We start from the raw sequence: 15,021 nt of genomic DNA, 5'->3' as shown, positions 1-15,021 counted from the left end.
GGGTATAACTTGAAAATATATGTGCCATTACCATGACTTTAATTGTGCACTGACGCTAAATGGCAGAAACGAGTCAGTATTGAATAGCAATAAAATAACTGCTGTGTGGCGAGGTTTGTTGTGCCTGGCACCACTCGTCTTTTTAGTTACTTATACTCCGGGGAGGGACACTACCCCTCCGCCAGCCCACTTGTTGACACATAGGAAACACTTATTAGTTTGTTACAAGGTTACCACCCAGCGTATTAAATGATTTCATGGTTTACAGGAAATCATATGGCTTGTCACTCAATGTGGAGTTACCTTAGAATAGAGTATCACTACACTGAGTGATTGGGTGTGTCCCGACCCACCCATAATGAAAAGTATATCTTCCTTTTATGACGATATGTACATAATAGCAGCACCATCGATAAAAGGTGCACTTAAGCAGGTAATGTGGAGAGAGAGAGAGAGAGAGAGAGAGAGAGAGAGAGAGAGAGAGAGAGAATTTTGGCATTGCCCTATTTGCCCTGGAGTGTACCATTATGTTGATGGCTTTTGCTCTTTGTGTGTGTGTGTGTGTGTGTGTGTGTGTGTGTGTGTGTGTGTGTGTGTGTGTGTGTGTGTGTGTACTAAAATTATACAGTGGTACAGATAAAACAAATTCTGTGAGAAAGATAGGGGAAGGAAGACACTGCAGATAGGAACTGTTAATGTGTGAATGAACGTAGTAGAAGACAGACCACGTGAAGCAGTGGCAGGAGGTCTCCCTGAGGTCAAGGTAAATACTAATATATATAATGTGCCTAGATCTGTAGTCGTGCTTGGATATTCCTCGAGTGCCGTGCCTGAGGGTGGAAGGTGTATATGCAGGATTATCTTGATGCCACAAGTTCCCAGTGCAGCCAGAGGAAGCACTGTGGGAAAATAGGTTTGCATTGTCACCAAAGTATTGGACCCATTCAGTTGCGTATAGCAAAGCAAATAATACAACCGGTTTGTTTCCTCAGACAGTGAAATCAGGTATATTTCGGGAGGTGGGTGACCTGCTGGATACGGAACGAGTTATTTTCAAGAGTCTAAGTGAGCTCCCTGGCGCCTTGGACACTTTGGTCAGGTCCGGCACTCATGTAGTTTTTGCCGTGGACACAACCACGCGCAACATGTTGGCGGACGACTTTGCCAAAACAGGTACTGCTGAACTGGGTAACAATTCAGTATCACCACAAACATTACACCTTGGAACTGCATGTTTAGTTACTGCAAGATTGACATACGATTAGAACGCGTACTTCATGAGTGTAAGACTATTAAGAACAGTGTTAGATACATTAAGGGAAATACAATCATGTGGTTTGGTTATACAGGATGACCTCAGAGGGAGATATTAACTTAGATAGTTTTGACAGAGCAGTTTATAAGAGGAGAAAAAATAGTGTAGACACTTCGTGCACACTCACCATCGCTTGCGTTCATGTTTTCTCATTCTCACCTTATTTCCTTCACTCTCCTTCTCACTCACACCTGCCCTCTCGCAGTTACACTTACCCTCTTTCACAAACTCTCACAACTCACCGATTCATAATCACTTTTTATTATCATTCTTTTAGTCTCTATATTTCACTGTGTTTCACTCTTTATTTCATCACTCATAGGGGGAAGGACAAGATAGTGTAAGATGGGGAGTAAGGTATGATAAAGATGGTGGGATAAGTGAAAGATTATAGCCTACAGAGATAAAACAGTTGATGGAGTAGCTGAATAAATGGTCCTTAACCATTTTTTTTTTAAACTCTGTGCGCATTCACTTACTTCCTTAGAGAGAGAGAGAGAGAGAGAGAGAGAGAGAGAGAGAGAGAGTTTCATCCAGCGGTGTTTTAGTGTTTCATGCATCTATGTTATGTTTTGTGTTTCATCCAGCAGTGTTATCTCTCACCAGGCACGTGTGAATTCTACATGGGCAGGAGTTCTTACCTGGCCTACACCGGTTGCCTACTGGCACAGAAGAACAGCCCTCTCGTTCCTGGTGTTAATAAAGGGTGGGTATTGTACATCACTCCATTGACGTAATTATACTATCATATGTTCTTGTTTTCTTCAGTCGAGTTTTGTTTAGATGAGGAGAGACTTTTCGAACTGGAGGAGTAACCTACTTGACTATTAGATATCCTTCTACATCTGATGAAAGTCGTCTGGATATCTCTATCTCTCCATCTGCCATGCCTGTCTATGTACAGTACCTACCTATAGCCTTCTATCATTCTATCTCTCTATCTGCCTGCCTCTTTGACTACATGTGGACAGTTGACTTATTCGTAGAAAGAGTGACCACAAACAAATCGTCTTGATGCAGCAAGAATAATACAAGAAATATGGCTACTGCGGGGATTACCTCTAATGGTTGCCTCTACTGTAGTATTGTATTCCAGCCAATGCAGCAAGATATAGTTCACCTGCAAAATATCCAAATATTTGATGGCTCCAGTAACTCATTTAGGCTATCGGTACACCGGGGAAACTTCCTTAGCCTGTTAGCTCCAGGAGTTCTAGAGCGAGCGATTTTGCTGTAGGGGTACCGCCCTACGCCTGTCGGTTCATAGTCGCGAAGGTCATAGGTCCCTACCATGGGGATTCCTTCTTCAGTAAACTTTGAAAATTCCCAGCTCCGTCCTACACTGAGGACACTGGGTCCAAATGGGTTAAAGAAACTGCTAGATATGACATTGTTTTACCCATTAGCTCCCGGAGTTCCAGCGCGAGGGATTTTGCCTGGAGGGGTACTAAGCGTACCATCCTCCGCCCATCGGCTCATAGTCGCGGGGCTCATAGGTCTCTGCCCCGGGGTTCCCATCTTCATTAAATTTTCAAAATGCCCAGTTCCGTCCTCTATTGAGGACACTGGGCACAAATGGAAAAGCTAACAACAGATGAATTAGATCATTCAAAGCAAATCCTTTACCCTTTTTATTCCAACTTGGCCTAAAATGACCAAATCTACATCTCGAGTGCCTAGATTTAGCAAATATATATATATATATATATATATATATATATATATATATATATATATATATATATAGATAGATAGATAGATAGATAGATAGATACTGTATATATAATACAAATGAGACAAAAACATTCGGGGGCCGAATGGTAATCACCCACCAAAATATGTCACTGGATTATTTACACATTACCTACAAAATAAAGTTGAATAAAATTGTCAAAACTCTATGGAGTTCAGTCACCGCGTTTCGCAAAAAAAGCCAGTCCATATAAAAAAAACATATGGTAATAGGCTCCTTCATATCTACATAGTTGCTATTTCCTGAAGGTTTGGTGAAAATTCGTCCATAACTTTTCGAGATATGTTGGTAACACACACACACACACACACACACACACACACACACACACACACACAAACGCTGACAAAAACATTTTCGCTCCGCCTTGCACTGTTCACGAGTAAGTGCTATGGAAAGGATGTAGAACCGTAGCAACGTCTATTTTGCTAATGTGCTGCAGTCAATAATCTGCAAAAGAACGATAATCTGAGCCGATTTAAGGTAAAAAAGGTGCAGTAGTAAAAATCATGAATTATCTTATGCCCGTGTCTTTTCTCCTAATTTATTGTAGCTAAAGTTTGACGATATTATTTTTATGAGAGTGAGTCATATGAGAGTGGGAGTGTTAATACATGAGAGTGGGAGTGTTAATACCGTTACCTTTAATCCTTTACTGTTCGATACAGCTGCTAGTGTTTATTCCTGCTAACAACAGTCTGTTTCTTATTAGACTCTGTTTATGGTCAGGAAAACTCTAGGATTCTATTCCATCTCATACCAGACGATCTTATTCATATAAGGGTGAACATCGAAGCCTGTGAGTGTCGATACTGGTAATCATACACTTTTTTCTGCACAGAGTAATTGTAGTATTCTATTCTAGGTAATACTAGATGATTTTATTCAGCTAAGTGAATCACAGGAGTATGAAAGTGTTGATAAGTTCTGTGCAACGCGAGTTACATGCTCATCCCAGAAAACACGTCTTATTAATTGTTTCCAACAGATCATTTGTATCTTTTTCTTGATGCCTTCACACGATTGTAATTATTTCCAAAATAGGAAAGGACTCTGCTTTCGATGGGTTAATGATTTTCATATCCCATTAAACCCATGTCTACCAGGTTACGATGACAATGGGATATGTTTCATCACATTAGATACGATAAATTCAAGGGGTCAGAATGGCTTACAGTCAGAACAGTTACCACTTAACGCTATTTTTTTTTTTTTTACTCAGATGAACACGATTTTACTGTTATAGAAAAATTCGGGGTCTCAGTAACGTAACTCCACCCTCCAGCTCAAAAAGTGTCTCCATCGAATAAAATCGTCTGGAAGCAGCAAGACTGAAATACAAATGATGTCATTGTAGTTAAGGGTTTAAAATTCAAAAGCCGAGAACTCAGGTCCCAAGCTGTCATCACAGTCACCAAGCGTCGCTCGGTATGCCTCTGCCAAGCCTTGCGCAAGGACTCACCATACAACCGTCAGGAACTTGCATACATAATCAGTTCATCGTCCCTTCATAATATATCGAGTATAAATTGTTGGGCGAAATCCATCAAGGGATCCATAAGATAATATGCCCACAAGGATAAACAATGTCAACCCCATATAAGCATGACCTCTGACCCTTTGACCTTGCTGACCAAAACAGTTCATTGACCCTTCATCCTGTATCGCTGACATATGTTTGGTCAAAATCAGTCAATGGGCTTTGGAGATATCACACCCACAAGGATTATCAAAGTCAACCCCAAATCATCTTGACCTTTGACGACATGACCTAGCTGACCTAGGCAATTCATCAACTCCTCATACTGCATCGCTGACAAAACATTGGTGATAACACGTCAATGGGTTCAGGAGATATCGTGCTCACAATAGTGTTACAATGGACGTACCCACACACACATGCACGGATGGACGGAGAGACCAATAGCTTAATGCCTCTTCCATCATACGTGGGCGGAGGCATAATTATAAAGATGTGCAAAGCCTCCCTCATATGACCTTGACCTTTGGCCCCATGACAATGCTGACCTAATCAGGTCATCATCCTTTCGTTATGTATCATTACAAAAAAAAAAAAAATGCTTGTAATCCAGTGCAGGGTTCAGGAAATCTTGCATTCACAAGGATAAACTAAGTCGACTCCAAATGACATTGACTTTTGATCCCTTGACATAGCTGGCCTAATCAGTTCACCATCTCCTCATACCACATAACTGGAAGTTTGGTGGAAGTCCGTGAATGGGTTCAGGAAATATTGCGCTCCCAATAATGTTATGGATGCACGGACACATGCACGCACTAACCCACGCATGCACGAACGGGACAAACAAATCACATAATTCCTCCTCCATGACAGGTGAGTTGACAGTTTGGTCAGGTGTACGTACTCACCACACAACCTCCGAGACAGCGTTAACTGTGGATGTACAGTAGATGAAACTTGAGATAACAGGGTTCATTGTGCGTGGAAATGAGACTAGAGATAAATTAAGTGGACCCCATTCGACCTTGGCATTTGACCTCTGGTCCTTGCTTACCAAATCAGTTCAATGTTTTTTCAAACTCTGTAACTGACAAAAATTTGGTCGGAATCTGTTAAGGAGTTCAGGAAATATTGTGCCCACAGGTATAATCTATTTTGACCCCATATGACCCTGACCATTGACCTCTTTATTTAACTGACTTAATTAGTTCATTATCTCATACTGCATCCGTGGCAAAAGTTTGGTGGAACTCTGTTGATGGGCTCAAGAGGTACTGCATGCACAAAAGTGTTACAGATGCACGAATCCATACATGCATGAACCTCCATATGCATGGGCAGACTGACAAATCACTTAATGCCTTCTCCACCATAGATGGGTGGAGGCATAATAATAATATAGATAAACTATGTCCTCCCCATACGACCTTGACCTTTGAGCCCTTGACATTGCTGAACTAATCAGTTCATCATCCCTTCATACTTTATCACAGACAAATGTTTGGTCAAAATTCATTGAGGGGTTCGGGAGACATTGAGTTCACACGAATAAATAGAGTTGACCACGTATGACTTTGGCCTTTGCCCCCTTGACCTACCTAACCTAACCAGTTCATCATCTGCATATAGTACATCACTGACAAAAGTTTTGTGGAAATCCATCAGCAGGTTCAAGAGCAATCGCTCTGACAAAAATTTTACAGATGGACAGACCCATGCACACACGCACCCAGGCATAGACAGACAAACCACTTAATGCCTCCTCCACCATAGGTGGGCGGAACCAAATTGAAGTATGGAGGTTCCTGGATGTACAAAATTTAATGCATAAATAATGAAATTGTTATTATGGCAACAACCAAACTCATTTTATCCCCTTTAAGGTATATGATCCCGACGTTAGGCTAAACTTAGTTTGGTACACTTAAGGGTAGAAATTAAGGCTATATCTTTTTACAGTACTACATGATCGATAAACTCTCAGCTACCTCGTGAGACTGAACCTAGATTAGACTGTCACTCAGGCTGAGGTGATCTAACCAAGAAATTGCTATATATGTCATCATGCAACTTGTCTCTCAAGTCTTTTCCCCTTCCTGAAGCCGTGGCCACAAGGTTATTGCCTTGCACTCCCTGGGTGGTGGGTGATGGGGAGGGGCTTATGAGACAAGTTGCCTGGCAATGGGTATAGGTGCGGTAGTTAATGTTGCTATGTTTATTTTCAGCATTGCTTGGCTGGTGGAGTCTGGTCTTTTTGATAAGTGGATGAGATTTGCAAAGCCTCTGCCCAAGTCCTGCGTCAGCCCACCAAAAATCATTACTGTCCACGAGATCCTTTCATTGTTAAACTTATGGGTAACTATTCTAACCAATATAGCAAACATTTCTTTTGTATCTGTATGAGTAAGTGTTAATTATGCCATTTGCACATACAGGTAACTATCTGGACTGTTTCAATTTTTTTACTTATTTATCAGTTTGCCACCATAATGGCAGCTTATAGATTGCTTGATCTTCTATTTATGGTAGATTTTTACAAACTATTTTATTCATTACAGGAAAACCTTCCATCTTCCAGGGGACAGAGATCATATTACTGATAAGTGTATTGCATGAAAGGCAGAACACAATATCTGAAACTATCATGAAGTTTGTAGGTGAATAGAAAATAAAAGAAGTGAGACCTCTCCCTGCCGCTGCTAATTTCGACAAAACAAGTATAAAAATTATAGATCGGAACCTCGACTATATTCTACTATATTTGGGCACATCTTGTACGAAAACTGTTCATGGGTGATTGACGACCAAGTGGGGTCCTAGAGATACTACATGGTCTAAGACTGCAGTCTATGTATTTCCTATTCTCTGAGGTGTCTTAAAACTGAGTACCATAAACACGGATATACCAACACCTTTATTAGTCAGTTTCAGATCTACAACCGTAAGGGAGTTATCAATCATCGGAAAAAAACGGTAATGAGTGTAATAGTTTTGCGTGATCAGCCCAGTACACTGAACCAGACAATGCTGATCATTTTGTTTTTCTGCCTGCCATGAATATAACACTATAATGCTAGACAGTCCCCAGTCCAATTTTCCATGTAATAGATATTGGAAAACCCATAATTAAGTAAAAAATAAGTTTTTACTCCTTGGCATGACTTCAAGGAAAGGTTCTGTATAAGCTTATCACATTCACAGAACTTGGCATTGATATTATTTTCTTTTCTCTCTCTCTCTCTCTCTCTCTCTCTCTCTCTCTCTCTCTCTCTTACACACACACACACACACACAAAGGGATTCAATCTAGGCGGACGTGTGACACTGGCGCTCCGTACCAAATCATCATGGCCAGTGGCATTACCTAAATAGTATCTTTGTATGAGTCAAGCTCAGTACCAGGATAGACTAAATGATTGTTCATTATTAAAAGGAAAAAATAATAAGTTTAAACAAGACACTGTAAAAACAGGAAATGCAACCAAGACGAAAGAATATGCTGAGTCATCTCTGAGGTTTGTTTAGACTACAACAACACGGAGATTGTAAGTACATGCTTTGCACTTTAAGTATTGCAAAATGGATACATACTTCAGTAAGACAAATTTGGAAAAGAATAGGGATTAAGGTAAAAAGCAAAATGATGATTTCTACTAAGAACTGGTTGAAGTAGAGACCCACAATAGACTGGCTGAACGTGTAAACAAACTAGAAATGGCTTTCAAAAATGAAATTGATGAAATAAAGAAGCAGATGCACTTGCAAAAGGAAGAAATAGAAAAACTAGGAAGGGAGGCCAATAAGAAAGACACAACCATCAGTGAACCAAAAGTGGAATTGAGTACACTTAGGAAGAAAATGAGTGAAATGGCAAGTACAGTAGTCAATCATGAGAGTGTTATGGAAGAGTTCAAAAATGACACAGAGACAATTAGGCAAGTTAGCAGTCTTATTGACCAGAGCAGTGATATTGAGGAGAAGATAACACAAGTGAATGATGCTGTGCAAAAGCTACAAAAATGATGTAGAAACCACGTATGCTGAAATGGTGAAAGTAAAGAAAGACTTAGAAACAAGGGTGGAGGAAAAAAGCATTAAAACGAAGGTGAAAAGAATAATCCAAAACAATCCAAAGTTAGTCAGAGATTCAGTAGAGATAAACAAATCAATAGTAATCACTGGTATGAAGAGGAAGAAGTTAGAAACAAGATCACAAGACACAAAAAGGAGATGGCAAATGTAATGAGCTTACTGAAAGAAGTATCAGAGGAAATCTGTAGTAAAGACATAGAGGAACACAAAAGGTTAGGGAAATACGAGAAAAGCAAGACAAGACCTCTAAAGGTGACTTTCCAGAGTGTAAACACTGTGGAAGAGATACTAAAAGATGCAAAGAATCTTAAGGAAAAAGAGGAGTTCAAAAATGTATGGATAAAAAGATGCCTAACACAAGAGGAACTGGAATTACTGAAAGAGAAAAGGGAGGAAGCAAAAACAAAAAAATGAGGGAAGATCAGAAGAGGAGAAGAAGAAATTTTTTTACAAAGTAATAGGATTGCAGGTACGAAAGTGGCACACAAACAGGATGGAAGAAAAAGGAGGAAGGTAGTAGAACCATGTCATGACAAGTATATAAACAAGATGATAAAGTTGATGTACTCAAATGTAGATGGAATAGTATCTAAATTACTAGAGATGAATGATTATGTCAGAGAAAATGAACCACAAATAATATACCTAACTGAAACAAAATCAATACCAAGGATATGAAATGACATACTAAACTTAGAGGAATACAATACATGGAGAAGAGACAGATATTTAAAAAAAGGAGGAGGAATTATAATATTAACTAAAAAAAATCTAAAAGTCAAGGAAATAAAACTAGATAAACCATCACAAGTAGAACTGATTGCAGTAGAGATCGACACATCTGAAGGTAAAGTAATTGTAGCCAATCTGCACATGCCACCCAGATCAAACACATGGGAAAGAGACGAATATGAGGACCTGGCAGTGAGTACAATTCAGAGTGTAAGATCATTGCTACATAAAATGGAAGAGAAATCGGAAAGAATTATACTAACTGGTGACTTCAATACAAATATAAATTGGAATACTCTAGATATAAATAGCCAAGAAAGCTGTTGGGACCAAAAGCTCCTGACTCTCGTACGGTACAAGAGTTTTTCTTAACGCAACATGTGAGGGAAACCACCAGAAAAAGAGGACTTGATGTTCCTTCAGTGCTAGATCTAATATTTACAAGGCAAGAAAATGATATTGACAGTTTAATATATCACCCTCCACTCGGCAAAAGCGATCATGCAGTACTAAATTATAACTTCAGGATAGCATATGACATAGTAAACAGCAATGATAGTTACAAAAAGAGCCTAAACTATAAAAAAAGAAATTATCAAGACCTAAAGAAGTATTTCTTAGAAGTTGATTGGGAAAATGAGCTTAGAGGACAAGATTTAAATGCTGTATATAAAAATTTTTGTGAATTTTATGAAATAGGAGTCCAGAAGTACATCCCACAGCACAAAGAAGCAGATAAGAAAATACAGAAATGGTTCAGTACAGAATGTAAAAAATCAAAAGAAAGAAGAGATTTGTTGTGGAATAGATACAGAAGACACAATAGTGAAAGGGCGTATAATAATTACAAACAGGCAAGAAACGACTATACAAGAATAAGGAGGGAAGCCCAAAAACAGTTTGAGGAGGATATAATAAATAAAAGTAGTGATCAACCAAAGCTGTTTTACAGCTATATCAGAAGCAAAACTAGAGTAAAAGATATAATACAATCCATTACAGACGAGGGAATCACTTATACACAAGAGAAAGATATTTGTGAAGCACTAAATGAGAATTTCCAATTAGTTTTTACAGAAGAAAAAATTTTGAGAGGGACAATGTGGAACACGCATGTCCACACATACTACCAGATATACAAATAGCAGAAAAAGTAATACAGGAGGAGTTAAGTAGATTAGACAGAGGAAAAGCAAGTGGTCCTGATGAAATTTCATGTTGGGTATTACGAGAATGTGCAAAGGAGTTAAGTAAACCATTATTTATAATTTTCAAGAAATCCTTGAGTCAAGGTAAACTACCTGATATTTGGAAAAAAGCAAATATTGTCCCCTTATTCAAGAAAGGAAATAGACAAAATCCACTCAACTACCGACCAGTATCACTGACCAGTGTTGTAAGCAAGGTATTAAAAAAAATAAGAAAAGCTTGGGTAAATCATCTAGAAGAACACAGTATGATAACAGAAAGACAGTTTGGTTTCAGAAAAGGAAAATCATGTGTTACTAATCTGTTGAGCTACTATGACAGAGTAACAAACACAATACAGGAAAGGGAAGGATGGGTGGACAGTATCTATTTAGATTTCAAGAAAGCTTTTGACACAGTACCACACCAAAGACTTTTATGGAAACTGTACCATCAAGGAGGAATTCGAGGCAAACTGTTTTGTTGGATGCAAGACTTTCTCATAAAAATAGAAATGAGGACAGTACTAAGAGGAAACTACTCATCATGGAAAGAAGTGACTAGTGGAGTACCACAGGGTTCAGTGCTGGCACCAATCATGTTTTTAGTGTATATAAATGATATATACAGTAACACTGGAAATGAGAGCTATCTGAATATGTTTGCAGATGATGCAAAATACAAAGGAGAATTACTAACACAGACTCTTGTAAAGAGCTACAAGAAGAGTTAAATAAACTTCATGAATGGAGTAGTACATGGCAAATGGAATTCAATGTGGACAAGTGTCATGTAATCAAGTTTGGTAAAAGTGGAAAAAGACCTGATTGGGATTATAAGTTAGGAAATAAAACCCTATACACATCAGAAAGAGAGAAAGACCTAGGTGTGATTATCAATAACAGACTGTCTCCGGCTGACCACATCAGCGAGAAGGTACGGAACATGTATACACTGCTTGCAAATATGAGAATAGCATTCACATACATAAATGAAGACATGCTAAGAAGGATAATAACATCATTCATTAGACCAACCCTGGAATATGCATCAGTAGTCTGGAGTCCTCATCTCAAAAAGCACATAGACAAGATTGAAAAAGTTCAAAGGGCCGCTACAAGATGGATACCAAGCTTAAGGGACCTAAGCTACAAAGAAAGACTAAATAAACTGAATCTACCAACACTACAGGAGAGAAGGAAAAGAGGTGACATGATAATGCTATAAAAATGCATATCAGGAAAGGAGAAAATAGACATAAATGATTACTTAACATATGGAGAAGCATCAGCAAGAGGACACTGCAAAAAATTGCATAAGAAGAGAGGTGATAAAGACGTAATGAAATTCAGTTTCCCAAACAGAGCAATTGATCAATGGAATGCACTACCGAATGAAATAGTGTGTGCCAAAACAATTCACAAATTTAAGGATATGTACGATAAATATGGTTTAAGACACGGGACAGTACGAGCTTGACTCATTCCTGTAAAGATACAATTAGGTAAGAACAATTAGGTAAGAACACACAATCACACACACACACACAAACTGTGTAGTCAACAGGTGCAACAACAATGGTCTTTCGATTGCTTAAAAGACTAAAATTTGACTTTCTTCTATTTTAACCTTGACCTATATTGCCAACTCATTACTTTTTACGAGGAGCAGGGAAGCTATGATGCCTCCAAAAATGACGCTGATAGGCTGAAAATTCTTCCTCTGATGAGAGTTTTTATGCTTTGATGATGACAAAAGAGTCAATGCGTATTGTCGCAGCCAGACCCTGATGACGACAAACGCGTCATCGTGTATGAAGGGGTTAACGTTACCCGACCCTCAACCATGTACAGTATATATATATATATATATATATATATATATATATATATATATATATATATATATATCTGTAGAAGGAGTAGACTGTAGCACCAGTCAAACAGGGCAGTACTTCAAAGGTGGATGGCAAGCTGGTGATAGGGAGAGCTGGAGCTCTCGTTTCACCAGCTCTCAGGACTTGATCCTGACCATCTCCCTTTGCTGAACATTGCTTTCATTTACAAAGAGAGTAGGCCAGCATACTTTCTTAATACCTCTACCTTCAACTGTCTGCACTACACTACATGCACATAAGACATTACACCTTCTATTCCCACTCTTCTTAGGAATGACTGCTGCAATATTACTTTCTAATGAGGTGGTTCCTCGGATTGCCACCACTGGCAGGGTGAGGCTGGCGGCACATGGTCTTCCCGGTCTCCATCAAGCGACTGTGCCAGCAGCGACTAGTGCAATTTCCTGTCATGCTCATTAGTGGAGAAGTGAAAGTGCTGCCTTATTCTTCAACAACATCCATCGTCTTAGCACCAATTTAAATTCAGTTCATTTTCATCCTACAGTCTATATCCCCTCTGGCCCTATTCCTCACAGAACCACAAAACTATTTTAAACTTCACTTCATCCAGTTTTGATTACTCACTGTATAAACTAAATTGTCAAAATATTACCAAATATAACTGAGTAGACTATCGTTCCCCCAGTGCTTCTTCGGAACCCAGTGTATTTGACTCCATATCCACACAGTTGAGTAACCTTAACCTTTCCCTAAGCACGAAATTACCATTCCGGGTGATTTTAACATACATAACGTGAATGGTTACTGCATTCTGCCAGGACTGACAATGCTGGTCTAGAGTGTGGGCTGTTTGCAGAATCGTTAAATCTCACGAAGCTGGTAAAAGAACCAACCAGAATACCAGATAATCCTGACCATAACGCCCATCTCTTGGATCTATTCCTGAAAAATAATCCAGATCAATACAGGATAGAGGTATTGTCTCCACTTGGATCCTCTGACCACAATCTCATCAAAGCCTCATTAGTTAGCCCCCCAAAACTCCTCTTTCTGAACCTGTCAGGGTGACCCAGTGGCACTTTGATAGGGCAAACTGGGATGGATTTTGAAATTATTTTCCTGACATTCCATGGCAGTCTTTCTTCTCTAGTGATGCCAATTCTACCCAGTCCCACATTTGCGACTTAATACTAGCTGATATGGATTTATCCATATCAAGTCAACAGTTCACTAAAAGATCAAACTCTCCAAAATGGTTTGATAGCAACTGTGCCAGTGTAACAGCCCAAAAGTCATTAGCATATAACTCTTACTTAAAATAAAAAACATCTGAATCATTCTCTCAATTTAAAATTGTTAGAAACCATACATAAGCTGCAATAAATCTTGCAAAATTAAACTTTCTTAGAATCAAGCATCAAAACTACTTAACAACCCTAATGACAATAGAATAATCTGGTCAACTCTCAATTCTTTCAATAATAACTTTAACAAGTCATCATCCATTCCCCCACTAAAATCTTAAGCTGACAACATTATTAATGAATTGCGTGGGAAAGCAAATATCTTTGCCAGTACATTTCCCAGAAATTCTACCATAGAGGAAGCCAGCCAAAACGTCCCAGTACTAGAACTTGACTCTCCCGAAATTGTTCCACTTAAAATACAGGCAAGATACGTAAAATCCATCCTAGACAATTTACCTACCAACAAAGCTCCAGGCACTGAAACATCAATTGTTTTGAAAAAGTGCTCCCCAGAACTTGCTTCTGTTCTAGCTAAGTTATTTAGACTATGCATACGTATTTCATCATTCCCTCATGGAAAGAAACCAATATCCACCCAATTCCACAAAAAGGAAGTTCCTCTGACCCCTCTGATTACAGACCAATAGCTGTCACATCTTCTCTTGGTATTTGAAACTTTAATTAATAAGCACATAGTTAAACATCTTGAATCCAACAATTTAATTACTGATAGAGAATATGGTTTTCGCCACGAAAGATCCTCCATTGACATACTCAGTCTCCTGACTCATACCATCCATCAATCAATCGACCTACATGGAGAAACTCATCCAGTAGCCCTTGATATTTCTAAAGCTTTCGACAGAGTATGGCACCATTCCCTATTGTCTAAACTCCCTTGCTATGGACTAAAGTCTTTTGTTCCTTTGATTTCCTTATATCTCAGTGACAGAAAAATAAGAGTAAAAGTAGATGATGTATATTCCAATTTCCACTCAATTAACGCCGGGGTGCTGCAGGGATCAGTTATTGAGCCAACCCTGTTCCTGGTTCATATTAATGATCTCTTATCTACCACCCACAATCCCATCCATTTATATGCAGATGACTCAAAACTTCATAGTTCATTCACACTCAGACACCCATTTACAATGTCTGATATCTGTAACTCTCAACTCAGTACAGCCATCTCCATAAACCAAGACTTATCTACAATCAGTGAATGGGGACAAAACAACCTTGTCTTATTTAATGCTAGTAAAACAAAATATATACAATTTACTAATGGACATGTATTGCCAGATTCGTATATTTCCTTTAATGCTCCAAAAGTATTGCAATTCTCAGTGTCTC

This window comes from Coenobita brevimanus, chromosome 8 (genome assembly GCF_032717465.1).
Source record: "Coenobita brevimanus isolate Jiangsu-jjx chromosome 8, ASM3271746v2, whole genome shotgun sequence".
Taxonomy (NCBI): Eukaryota; Metazoa; Arthropoda; class Malacostraca; order Decapoda; family Coenobitidae; genus Coenobita; species Coenobita brevimanus.
Note: the sequence above shows the minus strand (reverse complement) of the source record.